Source organism: Rousettus aegyptiacus, unplaced genomic scaffold, assembly GCF_014176215.1.
Source record: "Rousettus aegyptiacus isolate mRouAeg1 unplaced genomic scaffold, mRouAeg1.p scaffold_m13_p_9, whole genome shotgun sequence".
NCBI classification, from domain to species: Eukaryota; Metazoa; Chordata; class Mammalia; order Chiroptera; family Pteropodidae; genus Rousettus; species Rousettus aegyptiacus.
In genome coordinates, this window is record NW_023416312.1 from 10,982,236 (window position 1) to 10,996,721 (window position 14,486).

The 14,486-nt window shown below is 39.2% G+C and overlaps 1 non-coding gene across 1 annotated transcript; it reads left to right on the forward strand.

Moving 5' to 3' along the window:
- The first annotated feature begins 5,241 nt into the window (after positions 1–5,241).
- On the forward strand, positions 5,242–5,360 carry LOC118608077. Its single transcript, XR_004952909.1, has one exon. It is a non-coding gene; the product is annotated as a 5S ribosomal RNA (ribosomal RNA).
- Positions 5,361–14,486: the final 9,126 nt, after the last annotated feature.

Below are 14,486 nucleotides of genomic sequence, written 5' to 3' on the forward strand. Positions count from 1 at the left end.
AAAAAACCCTTCACATTTCTTTCAGCAATGAACTCCAAATTTTGGCCTGTGTACCTTCATTAGTACATACCTCCATTATATTCATACTTATTTATTTATAAATAATATACTATCATTAACCAGGGTATTATGTCACGGGCTATATACCTTGGGAAAGTTTTCTATCCATATTTCCAATAGATGCCTGGATAATTTTGAAGTCTTTGAACAACCTCTTTTTAGATCTGAATAGATGGTCATTGTTTTGACTTCCACTGTGCAGACAAAGAAGGTTCTAGAAGAAAGAGAAATGCAACATTTATTGCATTGTCAGAAAGAGAAATCAAACATTTTGTGGTTGTTTGATGCTTTTTGCCTAATCAGTATTATTTCCAACCAGGATTTCCTTTATGGGATTATTCGGTCACCTGTTTATTTGTGTGGGTTGATTTCATTATAACTGGAGACTAGAATGTATCAACACGTTTTACTCAGGCAGAAAAAATTTGGATTTGGAGATGTTGCAAAATGCTGAAAGCAAATGATGAGGTTTATCATCCCCTCAACTGAAGAACTCCAATTTTATCTTCAAAATAATTTCAATATTTTTCTTGTCTTGCGACTGTCTGACCTGCAAATAACAGAAGGGTAATGGCATCAATCCATATATTACTTATGAGTTGGGTTTATTTTCTTATTCTTTGAATCAGAAATAAATGTAGTAGACGTTATAATCTTTTCTTCTCCCATCCCAGTGGATCATCTTGATTACCCCTTGAAGTATGCACCCCCACTTTGGAGACCACTCCTTTGCTTTCATCTACTCTTTCTTTCTCTGTCCTTCAAGAGCTTCCCTGCTCTCCAGGTACCTACCTTTCTGTACCTGCCCAACCTCTCCAGGACATTCTGCTCCAGTCAGCCCAGCCTCTGCCCTCCTCTAGCCCTTTGTTAGTTCCTGGTCCTGATGCGTCCCTCTTGTCCCATTTGCATTTACATTTTGTTCATCTTTCCTTTCCCATGAGCTTCCTCCAAGCTATTCCAGCTTAGAATGATTCTCCAAATCCCTGGAACATGTCTAGCCCTCACTGCACATTAAAAAAAGAAAACTCACTGCCCACTTATTTGTCTCTGTAGCTGAGCTCTAACAGCTACCCACAGGCCAGAGTTAGTTGAGCGCAGAGAAGACAGAGAGCTAATTGGAGGTAACATGGTTTTTATTAGGTGGTGTTAGGTCCCACACCCCCAATTCAGCTCATAGGCTTGAGAATCCTCCTGGGTTATTAGCACAGAATGTGTTTTTCAGATCTCCCAGCATCAGTCTCCTCTGGTGACTGGTGGGGGAGTGCAAAAATTAATCGCTCTATGGCACCGAGGCAGTAAGGAAGCCATGAAGAAATTACTCTGACCTCTAGCTGAGAGGACAGAACAGTGCCAGGCTCAGGGTGAATTAACCCATGTTTCTCATGGATCACATCTTCTGTTCTGCCTTCCTAGACTGAGTCAGACATATTCATAATAAGACTTTTTTTTTCAAAGACACTCACTTAAAAAAAAAAAAGAACTCTTCCAAAGAATGGAATTAACTCTTTTTTAAAAAACAGCTTTATTAAGATATATTTCACATACATATAATTCACCCATTTAACATGTGCAGTGGTTTTTTGTATATTCAAAGTCAGGACATTTAACTTTGTGATGGTCAGTTTTATGTGTCAACTTGGCTAGGCTACAGTCCTCAATTATTTAACTAAACACTAATCTAGGTGCTTCTGTGAAGGCGTTTTGTAGATATAATTAAAGTTTATAATCAGTTGACTTAAGTAAGGGAGATTATTTTAGATGATCTGGGTGACCCCGATTCAACTAGGCGAAAGACCTTTAAAGCAGAGCTGAAGTTTCCCAGAAGAAGATGAAATTCTGTCTGCACACTGAAGCTTTAGCTCATGCCCAAGAGTTCCAGCCTGCTCTTCCTGGCGGTCTGCCTATTGGTTTCAGGCTTGCCTAGCAAACCCTCACAAATGCATAAGGCAATTCTTTATACTAAAACTCTTAATATATATTTCTTACTGGTGATATGTCTCTGGTTGAAACTTGACTGACACGAATCCACTTTTAAAATATAAAAACACAGTCCTATTTTCTATCAGAGCCTGCTTTTTTCCCCTAGGATCTTTTGCAGCCTTCTCACCTTTTTCCTTTTTAGGGATATTTCTACATCCCTCCTGTTCCCAGAAAGTAAGTCTTGGATTTAATCTTAATCGCACATGAGTGCAATCAAATAAATTTTCACCACCACTAGAACAATTTGTTGGAACTCTGTTTGCAATTTTTCCTATTGTCATTTCCACTAGAATGCATATTCTACAGGGAGAAGGATCTTAGTCTGTTTTGCTTATTGAGATATCTCAAAAGCCCAGAACTGTGTCTGACACATAGTAGATACTCAATAGATATTTGTTGAATGAATGAATGCACACAATGATCGATCTAGGCTTGGCCCTGTGAATTGCTTTGATTAACAGGACATGAGCAAATGAGATACAAAGAGAGGCTTGAAAAGTACTTGGGTATTGGGACTTGAAATTGGAACTGAGATGACTGTGAGCTAGCCTGTTTGTTGGTGAAAGGCTGCATAGAGGAGAACCAAGGGATCCCATTTGACAGTCTACCAACCACCAGACATGTGAGTGAGGCCATTCTAGATCATTCAACAGCTGCCAACTTAGAAGATGAACACAGACACGTGGGCCGACCCAGATCAGGACTGCCCAGCTAACCCATTGAATCATGAGCAAAATAAAATGTTTTTGTGGCTTTAAGCCAATAAAATGAGGTTATTTTATTACACAGCAATAAATAACTGATACAGTGTTCAATATAATCTTGAGTTTAGATAAAGGTATGTCATCTCAGTTCCCAAATATCATGTGCCTGCTGTATGCCAGGCTTTGTGCTTGGCACCAAGAATATGAAGATTAAAAGATCTGGGTCCTGAAAACTTCCTTAAATATGGCACCGAAAGCACAGTGACAAAAGATTAAAAGTAGATAAATTGGATCTCATCAAAATTAAAAACTTTTGTGCTTCAAAGGACATCAAGGAAGTGAAAAGACAATAGGAAAAAATATTTACAAATCGTTTCTTTGATAAGGGAGTCAGAATATATAAAGAACTCTTACAACTCAATAATAAAAAGTTAAATAACCCAATTAAAAAACGGCTGGAGGATCTAAATAGACATTTCTCCAAAAAATGCATACGAATGGCCAATAAACGTATGAAAAGATGCTCATCATCATTAGTTATTAGAGAAATGCAAATCAAAACCACATAAGATATTACTTCACACCTACTAGAATGACTATAATAAAAAAGACAGAAAATATCAACTGTTGTCAAGGATATGGATAAATTACAACCCTCATACACTGCTGGAGGAAATGTAAAATGGTGTAGTTGCTTTAGAAAACACTTTGGCAGTTCCCCAAAATATTAAACATAGTTACCATATGACCCAGTCTGTAGTGTATTCTAACACCAATAAGCAATTCTCCAATTCTCTGGACACCAGTTGGATGTCTAACAACTCAATTTAATTCTGACACTAACTTCCTGGAGCCAGTGTCAGATTCTATGTATTTAATGGTTCAGTCCCACAAGACTACCCCCCACTTCAGATGCCATTCACAAGTCCCAGGCCACCAGTATTTCTGACTGACTGGCTTTAAATCAGAGGTTCCCATAGCACCTCTCCTTGGGTTTAATAGTTTGCTAGAATGGCTTACAGAACTCAGGGAGATACTTCGCTTATATTTACTGGTTTATTATAAGAGATACAACTCAGGAACAGCCAGATGTAAGAGATGCAGAGGGAAAGGTATGGAGAGAGAAGGTAGTGTGGAACTCCCATGTCTTCTCCAGGTGCGCCACCCTCCCAGCAACTCCATGTGTTTGCCAACCTGGAAACTCTCCGAATCTCATTATTCAAGAGTTTTTATAGAGCTCCATCTCCAGCACCACCTCCCTTTCCCAGAGGTCTTTTGGCAGAGCTGAAAGTTCCAGTCCTCTGATCACATAGTCTCTATGGTGATCGACCCTATCCTATTACTATTTAAGGGTCCACCCTAAGTTACCTCATTAGCATAACCCCAGGTGTGATTGAAAGGAACTTGTTATGAATAACAACAACAAAAAGATACTCTGAACACTCGGGAAATTCCAAGGGGTTTTAGGAGCTCTCTGGCAGGAACTGTGGGCAAAGGCCAAATATATATTTATATTATACCACGCCCAGCAATTTCACTCCTAGATATATACCCAAGGGAAGTGAAAATATACATCCACACAAAAACGTCCACATGAATGTTTATAGTAGTATTATTTATAATAGACAAAAAGTAGAAACGACCTAATATCTACCAACTGATGAATAGATAAGCAAAATATGATATATCCATACAATGGAATATTATTTGGCAATAAAAAGAAATGAAGTTCTGATAAATGCTACAACATGGACAACCTTCGAAAATGTTATGCTAAGGGAAAGAAGCCGGACAGAAAAAATACATGTCATATGACTCTATTTATATGCTTTTTATTAAAGCACAACAACGTATAAATACAAAAGTACACATATTGTAAGTGTACTTGCCTATACTTGCCATCACAGGTGGATGTATTTTCACAAACTGAACATATCAATGTAACCAGCACTCAGAAATAGAACATAACCAGTACTTCAGAAGTCCTCTCTATGCCCCTGCCCACCAGGTCTTTTTCAATTGACTATTAGCTGGCAGCACATCATACTGGCAAGTCTACTCCCCTTCTTGGGGGCAGGCCCAGTAATGATGTCACGGATTGTCACTTAATGTGCACGCATGTCTCTTTATTCTCTGTGCTCTCCTGCTTTCAATGTTCTGGTATCTGGTAATGTTAACCTTCACCTAACATTAACTTACCTTGAGTTTCCACCTTTTGGGGAGCTTCGGTAGCTGAGTGGGCAGCTGGTGAGTTGGACTGGCCTGGGTGAGTGGCATGTGGTGCCTTCTCCCCTGCCCCACATGCCTGACAGAGGCCAGTAAGGAGGCCTTAAGCAGTTGTGAGCAGGGACCAGATGTTCTAAAGTGGTCGATCTCAAACTTGGCTGCTTATTGGAATTCCTGGGGAGCTTTAAAATGTAATGATACCTGGGACCCATCCCCCAGAGATTCAGATTTAATTGACCTGGGCATGGAGATTTTGAAAAATACCGAAGCGGTCTACGGCCATGCTACCCTGAACACGCCTGATCTTGTCTGATCTCGGAAGCTAAGCAGGGTTGGGCCTGGTTAGTACTTGGATGGGAGACCACCTAGGAACACCAGGTGCTGTAGGCTTAAAAAAAAAGAAAAAAGAAAGAAAAAAAAATTACCCAAGTGATTCCACTGTGCAGCCAAGGATGAGAACCCACTCTCTAACCTCAGATTCTCTTTGGCTCATGTGGGTGTGGTGTTTAGGGTCAACATTACTTGAGGATTGAATACCACATCTCATTGACTCTGTAATAGTTTTGCAATTCACATTAACTTTTTTCTTTGGCTTTCATTAGAGGGTTTCCATCACCCTATTTTGACAACATCCCACTCTCTCCATAGACTGAACTGACAATTCTCTTAGATGATTGTGGACATTTAGCCTGAATGGAAATAAGAATCTTAAAACAATAGTAAGTTACAAAGGTCTCTCTTTAGGCATATTTAATGTGCATTCCTATCTCTTCTGCACGTGATGTGGTGATGTGCCTTGATCAAATAGTTTGCTTACTGGAAAGAATCATGGTTTCAGATGCATAAATTACACAAGGGAGATTTGCAAAGCAAAGCCCGGTGTGCCTGATCCATTTGAATTGTTCCGTGGCTGTTTCCTAGAGAGGACACAAGCCTTCAGAAGGGCACTCTGCCGGCAGGGGAGACTTTACCAAACAGGAGCCCAGACAGCATACTTGAAAGATGATTAAAGAAAGTTTCTTTTATAAGTTACCTTCAGGAGGGAAAAGGAAATGCCTGGTTTATGAGCCAAAACAAATGGGCTGAGCAGAAACCAGACACGTCAAGTAGAAAAGGAAGAGAAAGGCATTTGAGCAAAGCAAAAAGGGGTAAGTTGGCACTTCTGGGGTGTTAAAGGTGCGTGGCTGACCCCAGTAGAGGGGATGAGCAGCTAGCTCACCTGGTAGGGCTGTTGGCAAGTGTAAGCTGGTGGCAAGTATAAGTAGAACCTCCTAGGTACTGAGGCACAGGAAACACAGACAAATGTCTGTGTCAGACAGGGTAATAAACAGTGAATGCAAAAGTACAGATATGAAAACACCTCCTGATTCCTGGGGAAATGTCGAGCTCTCCTCAATTTCACTCTCCTAAATGTTTGCCTAAGAATGCTGACGTGTGGGCTGGAGTTCCCAGGAAACCCATCATGTCCTGAGGAGTGCTCGGTGGATCCTGGCCAGGAAGTCTGTTCCAACAGAGCTCAGAGCTGATGATACATTTTCCCACATGATTTCAAAGCAGTGGTTGATTCTGTCTTGTATTTATACAACCAACAGAAAGAATCTATTTTAGAGAAAACAGGCAAAGAAGGGAGCTGAGAGTAGCAATTTCATATCCTGCTCTGTAATTTAGTCTGGTATTCTCTGCTGAAGAAGAAAATAGTCCTTGTCTTAATAGACAGTGGAGGATGAGAGAAGGAAGTTTCCAGCAATTTGGACCCTCGTCCTGGAATTTTCAATGTGTTGAGGAGAGGAAAAATTTTTAACTTTTTTTCCATTTTAACATCTTAGAAAGGCATTGGTTATTTGTGGAGGAGACAGACACACAGATTAACATATAGACGGATAGATGAATGGATGGATGGATGGATGGATAGATAGGTAGATAGATATAGCAGAGTGGGCAGTGTAGTAATAGAGAAAGTGAGAGAAAATGGGAGAATTGCTCAAGGGCATAGTCTCTGAAGTAATAAATGATGTCGGTTGGGTTATACATCCTCTTTGTGCCTCTATGTCCTCATCTGTAAAATGGGATAAGAGTACATATCTCATAGAGCCTGGCACAAAGTCAATAAAAGTTCACTTTTATTTTTATCATTTATTATTATCAATATCATTAGTATGACTTCCCAGGATACTATGAGAGAACAGATGATCTATCCCAGCCTAGGGTAGTCAGAGAGAAGGGAAGGTGGTAGCCTGGACTGAGTCCCAAATGATGAATAAGAATTGGCATGAGACGAGGGAGATGGTATTCCCATTCTAGGCTGAGGAGTGGGGTTTATGGGTGAGAAACAGGGTATTTGTAAGGAAGATTTTTAGTAATTTGTATTTTTTGAGTCATAATTTCCTCTATGTTTGAAAATGAATAAACATATATGGAAGTCACAATGTTTTATTTCCAGTTCACAGAAAATCACTGCAGTACAAGGCGTTTAAGAACATCTTGTGATGTCTCTGAGTCTCCTCAGGGTCTATAGTCTACAGTTTAGAAATCGTTGTTAGAATGCACTGTATCCTGGACGCAGGACCTGCTTTCCTTCAACAGCACTATCTACATGGAAAGCCAATGAAGTTTTTCAAAAGGGTGAACTGTGATAGAAATGATTATTCAGAACCTTTATCAACCTCCTTTCAGTATGCCTTTATGTGTAGCAGTGTCTACAGATCAGAAAACTACATTTCCCAGACTCCTCGGTAGCTGTGTAATTTCAGTTTGATCAGTCATATGTGGTCATGCGAGACTAATTCAGCTCTCCTTTAAGTGAGGCAAGGGGCTTGGTGGGAAGCTTCTGTTTTGCATATGCAGCTTACAATAGGTCTCGTGTGTCTCTGAAGCCAATGGGTCCAGCGGTAGCTTCCTGAATCCACAGACTACATCTGAGGTCAGCAACCCTGGAGCCAGCTGAAGAGAGGGCAATTTACTAGTTTGCTCACACAGCTCCTTCCTGAGGGTGGCGGTTTGCTGTGAGGAGAACCTAGTTGCACTTATCTAGAGACTGTATCCTGGACCTAGACCCTGCCTTCTTTCTACCTCTAGTCAGTGAAGGGTCAATCCCACCTTTCCCTGTCCTTTCTCCCTGCCTGTGGCCCTTCATTAATATCCTTTAGTCTCTATTGTCAGTTTGGAAAGAGAATCTGCACTGGAGTCTTGATCACTTTCCTCCCAGAAGGCACCTGGAATTCTTATGCAAATTTCCACACGCTTATGCAAATCTGACCATTACTCTGCCTTTAAGCTTTTTGTTTGTTTGTTTTACCCATAAAAATCCCAAGTAATTTGCCTGCTTAGGCACTTTGCCACAAATTGATGCCACTTTGCAGAAGAAGAAGGATGTAGCCTGGAGGGTGGTGGAGGAAATGCTGATAGAGCTGGTCAAATGATCTAGGTAAACTAACTGAAATGGAGAGGCAGGAATTACCAGGTAATTCATCAAGGAATCAAGTTGAGGCAGGAGTAAGGAATCGTCCTCTGAAGTAGAAAGAATAATCCATCAGGATCTCGAACCAAAGACTTAAAGAGAAGTAAGATAAAGAGTAAACCATAAACGCTTACCTGGGGTGGGATGGCCTAGGCTGGTACTGGGGGAGTTTCCACTAGTCCAGACAGGGTCCCCATTTACATTGTGTGAGCTGTGCTCTGCACTCAGACACCTGGACACCGAGCAGGCGCTGAAATCTAGCCCATGCACCGCTTGCCAAACTGTGTGCTCTGGGAGAAAGAGATGTCCAAGCGCTTTTTAAAATCAAATTAAGGTGTCATAGGTGTAGTCCTAGTTCTAGGTGATGAGACAGAAAGGATAAGCCCAGATGCCGCCTGTGTCAAGGCCTTCTGAAACCTGGAAGGGTGTTCTCTCCCCGCTCTCCACCTTGAAGGTGCCTGAGGGCACCGATGTGTATGGAGCTGTCTGCCCAGCCCTCTCTCAGCTCTGCATGAGACAGCAGTTTGCTTTTTTATTATATAACCACAAGGAATGGGCAAGGTGGCATTGACTTTGTTATTGTTTCCTCTGCCAAGTGTTCTCATGCCATAAACTGCACATTATGAACTTTTTGGACTTTGAAAATTGCTTAGGAAAGACTGCTTCATCTTGAGAGAGGTGTGGGAGGGAGTGTGGCTGGAAAAGAGGAGGAGACAAAGTTGTCTCTGAACACAAACTGCCAGTTTTCTTTCTAGAGTGACTAACTGTATTTGGTCTCTTGTTCCTTGCCTAGGGAACATGTTCAACAAGTATAAAACTGGATCAGGTTGTTTGTAGAAATGCTTTGAAGGTAACAGGCCTTCTGCTATAATAGCAGTGCAGGCCATGTTTCTGGAACCACATCCACCAAAACAGGCAACGGGTCAGACCAGAATGAGCTGTTGGGGCACCGAGGCCCTCAGCCTATTATCAATGGGGCACAACCACCAGGAAGGGGACGGAGTGGGCAGAGAAAAAAGACATGTCCTCAACAGCATGGGCTCAGCCCCTATGCACATGGGGGCAAGAAAAATAAAAGTGTGCACAAGAGAGTATGGTAGTTAGAAAGTCAGCTTTACTGAGTTCCAACCATAAATGTAACTCACTAAAACCTTTTTTTAAAGCACCAAAGCAAACTCAAACACTGTGCACAAGCCTGTTTATTCCATCTGTAGCAAGTGCTTTGTTCTCCCACTCCTAACCCTCAGCATTTACCGTTTCATGCATACCAGCCCAATTTCCCACGGCAGCAATGGCTGCTTAACCTCAACATTTTCTAGACACCTGAGCAGCCCTCAAACAATCCCCCTATTTCTCAGGCAGCATGACTCTGCTACACGTATTCTCTCTGGTCACCCAGTTTCTCAGCAAGATTATGCTCCAGTGGCCCACAAGGGCAACCTGCTTGACAATACATCCATAAGTGGCTTCCTTCCCTTCTCTTCTTTGTCTAACTTCTCCATTACGCTACTCATGTGTCTAGAAATCTCCTGAATCAACTACTTGCACTAGAATCCTTGTATCAATGCCTACACCTGGGGAATTCAGACTAAGACAGTCTCCTAACTTAATCCATTTTATTAAAATTTGCTCTTTTCCCTAGTTGAATAGCTTTAACTGGCTTCTAAACTGTTCATTCTCAAACTCAATGCCAGGTTGGCATGGCTCCTCCATCCAAACAATGCGTCTGACACAAGGTATATCCCAGGCTTAACAAGTCTTTTGTGATTCTAAGGAACTTTCCTAATTCTTTAGGAGACTGGGATTTATTGTATTAATATTTATTCTGGTATCTGAATCACAGACCAGCTGTTACTTGGCAAATGAATTCTCTGGTAGAGTATATGAGTAGGGTCATGTTTTAAATATATTAGAGGGATTTAGAACTCAAACTAATTCTCTTGTAAATCCTTTCATAAAACAAGCCTGAATTTATAAATTTTCCTGTAATTCATTTCCTTAATCTATACTCACCTTGATTTAAATGGAACTTCACTTATAATCTCCAGATGGTACAAAGCCTTCAGGAAATTAGTTTTGTTCTCAAACATCACCTTAGGACTACTATAGTATTCTTTTTCTGTCATTAATTTGTCGAGGGAAGCTGGATAAATCACCGATGCTGCACTGTTCAGTTTTTTAGCATATTGCTCAATAAATTAATATTTGAAGTTATATGAACTAAATAAAGAATGAGATTATATTCCTTTCTTAGAAATAAAATATTAGGGCTTATTTCAGTATAAGAGCAATGTATGCAAGAGAAAATTAGAAGAATTCAGAAAAGTAGAAAGAAGAGAAAGAAACATTTATATTTTTACTTCATAAACTCAGCATTACATTTTAGTTTATTTTCTTTCAGTCTTTTTAAGTACAAGTTTTGTGTTTTTATTATCCTCATGGCACAAGCATGTTCTATGTTATTATCTCTTGTTGGACATCAGATATCTCAATAGCAACATGGAATTCCAATGAATAGATACACTATAGTTTACTTATCCCATTTCTTATGTTCAGACACTTTCCCCCATATTTTTGCTATTATAAATAATTCCCAATAAGATTTTGTTTGTGATACAATGTATTTCCCATTGTTTTTACCCAATAATTGTTAATTCTCATTCATGATGGGTAGAGCCTATATTTCATAGATAATGGGTTTCTATACCTTTCGTCCATACATATGCAGTGCCTGCTCTGTGCTTGGCATCTGGAAGGGGGATCACAGACCTGTAATCCATAAGTAGCAGCAACCTAGTAATAGAGGTCTATATGGGGTATGAATGCTCTACGCAGGGTATTATGAAAGCACAGAGGAGTAAGTCTCTAACTCTAGCTAGAGAAGGGTTTTAGAAGCATGAGTAAGACTTTTTCAGACAGATTGTGTAGAGAATGAAAATAAGAAAATAAATCAGGATAATGTGACAACAATGAGAGGAAGGCAGCAACAGTAGACAGGGTGAATAGGGGAGACCTCTGTGAAGAGGTGACATTTGAACTGAGACCTGAGTGACAAGAAGTTTTCAGCCATTCGATGACCTAGGGGAAGAATGTTAATGCAAAGGAACAGCAAGCACCAAGGAGACTTGAATGATCTTAGCTTGCTCAAGGAAGAGAATGATGAGAATGACATGTATGAAAGGGAGAGTAATAGAGTTGACATAAGGGCATAGGAGAAGAAACTAAAGTGAGTCAAATGAAAGGATTGCAGGGTAAGTCCGAGAGTTCAGCTGATACTGGAAAACACAAATCAGGAGTGGTTCCAATGCATAAGTTTGCATAACTTTTTCAATACTGCTTAGCAACTATGGTAGTAGAGAAGGCAGATGATTGGATCGATATATGGTTGGAGGTTGCAGAACAAGTTTGGCGAAAAGACTGAGATAAAGGGGTGGAATATCCTGGCAGTTGAGAGTTTGTAGTATTGTACTCTAAGGGCTAAGTTTGATAAGAAAAGAGTGGGAGATGAGAATGTTCAGAAGAGGCAGGTGTGACAAACAGGGAGAAAATAGGGCTGACAGATTGGAGGTCTTAGAAGGTTAAGAGATCATATGTGATAGAAGCAAAGTAGAGAGAAAGCTAGAAGGACAAAGGGTTTTACCCTGAGAGCTGAATACTGGGGTTTAAGATAACATTGTTCATATAGCTTTGGATATTGCCTAGGTCCATTGCTGAGGTAAAATGGAGGTGATGGTTGAGGAGGTGATCAGGAAAGTGTGGTGTGAGACAGGGTATTATGACTTCATCAAATTAAAAATTTATGTGCTTCGAAGGACACCATCACGAATGTAAAAAGGCAACCCACAGAATGGGAGAAAGTATTTGCAAATTATTCATGTGTTAAAGAACTTGTATCTAAAATATATGAAATCTACAAGTCAATGATAAAAAGATAACTCAACTAAAAAATAGGAAAAGAATCTGAATAGATATTTCTCCAAAAACTATATGCAAATAGTAAATAAACACATGAAAAGACGCTCAATATCATTAGCCATTTAGGAAATAAAAACCAAAACCATATTGAGATACCATTCCACACCCACTAGAATGGTTATTGTTAAATAATCAGAAAATAACCAAGTGTTGACAAGGATATGGAGAAATTGGAACTCTCATGCACTGCTGGTAGAAGTTAAAATGGTGCAGCTGCTTTACAAAGTATATTAGCAGTTAAATGTTAAAATTAGAGTCATCATATGACCCAGCAATTTCACTCCAAGTTATATACCCAAGAGAAATGAAAGCGTACGTCAACACAAAAATTTGTACACAAATGTTCATAGTAGTATTATTTAATAGCAACAAGTGGAAACAATCCCAAATGTCCATCAACTGATAAATGGATAAGCAAAATATGATATATTCATACAATACTACGACATGGATGGCCCTTGAAAAAGTTATGCTAAGTGAATGGAGAGAGTCATGAAAGACCACATATTATATGATATATGATTCTATTTATACAAAATGTCCAGAATAGGCAAATCTGTAGAAAACACAAAGTAGATCAGTGGTTGCTAAAAGTGTCTTAGGGTTTGGGAATAATGGGAAATGGCCAGCATTCTCTTAATAAAATTTAGCATAACAGAACAAGGATAGGATAGGATAGGATAGGATAGGATAGGATAGGATAGAATAAGATAGATCTTTACATCTCAGCTCAGGTGCTATTTTCTCAGGAAGTCTTCCCTAACTAGGTCAAATCTCCCTCTCTTGGAACCTCTCCTTTGTAGCACTAAGCACAGTTGAAAGTTGGCATTTATTTACATGACAATTAGATGGATGTTGGGATCCCAAGATGTAATATAAATCCATTGTATCTCCAGCACCTAGTGCAGTGCCTAGCACATAGCAGGTCATTTGTAAATATCTGTTGAAAGAAGGAAGGAAGCTAGTAAATTGGGAGCCAAAGTTCTATATGAAAAGAACAGAGTAACCTAGAGGGAAAGGAAAAAAAATAGGGGGGCAGGTTTAGAAGAGGTTTCTAGGGTAAAGGTCTCTAAAGCACTGTTTCAAACTGAGGATCACAATACATTAGTGAGTTTGTGAAAATAATATACTAACTTGTGGCCAGCACTTTTTTATTGAAATGAAATAAATAGAATAGAATAGAGAATATTAGAGCGGATTGTACGTACCAAGAGTAAAAACTTTCATGAAACTTTTGTTTCAATTATATACATATATATGTACATGTATTATGTCAAGATGTTACTTTGAGTTTCAATTAAAAATTTAAGAGACACTCCTGTACCAAACCCTCTGATTTAAAGATTTGTGACTGTAATTTTTTTTGACATATTGCTCATTCTAATGTACTGAGAATCACAGACTATTACTAGTTTGTACTAGTAATAGCAGAACACTTTAAAAGGCCATTTATTAAGTATAAATTAAACATTAATTTAATTTCTAAACTGTATATTGAACATTAATGGAATTTCTTAATTACAACTAAGCATTAATTTGATCTAAGAACAATCTAAACAATGGTTGCAATCTATATTAAAATATTTTTCTGTCTCTAAACTATATGATCATGATTATTTCTAATCATTTATGATTAAGAAACCCAGGAAGCCAATGCTTAGTTATGTGGCAAAACACATGTCTTTAACTTAATTTAATTTCTTTTACAATGAGTTATTTCAAAACAGTTTAATCCTAAGATTTCTTTCAGCATGTGCAATACATCAAAATACTCAACAATTCTTTCATTTGGAAAGTGTGTATGATAGAAAGCACAGGGCCTCTGGAGCCAGTCAGGTGGGCAAGGAATCTTGGTTTTGTCGCTTACTAGCTGTTTGACATTTGACGAATTGGTATACTGGGGTCTTGGCTTCCTTGTCTGTAAGACAAGGAAGAGAAAATAATATTAGGTGGAACTTTATGATATTGCCATTTGTAGAGGTCAAAAATAGTTAAATATCAGCAATTTCATATGGTTCAACCTAATGATTACCTTACAAGGTGGTTGCGAGGATCAAACAAGTAATACCTGGTAAAATGTTTTA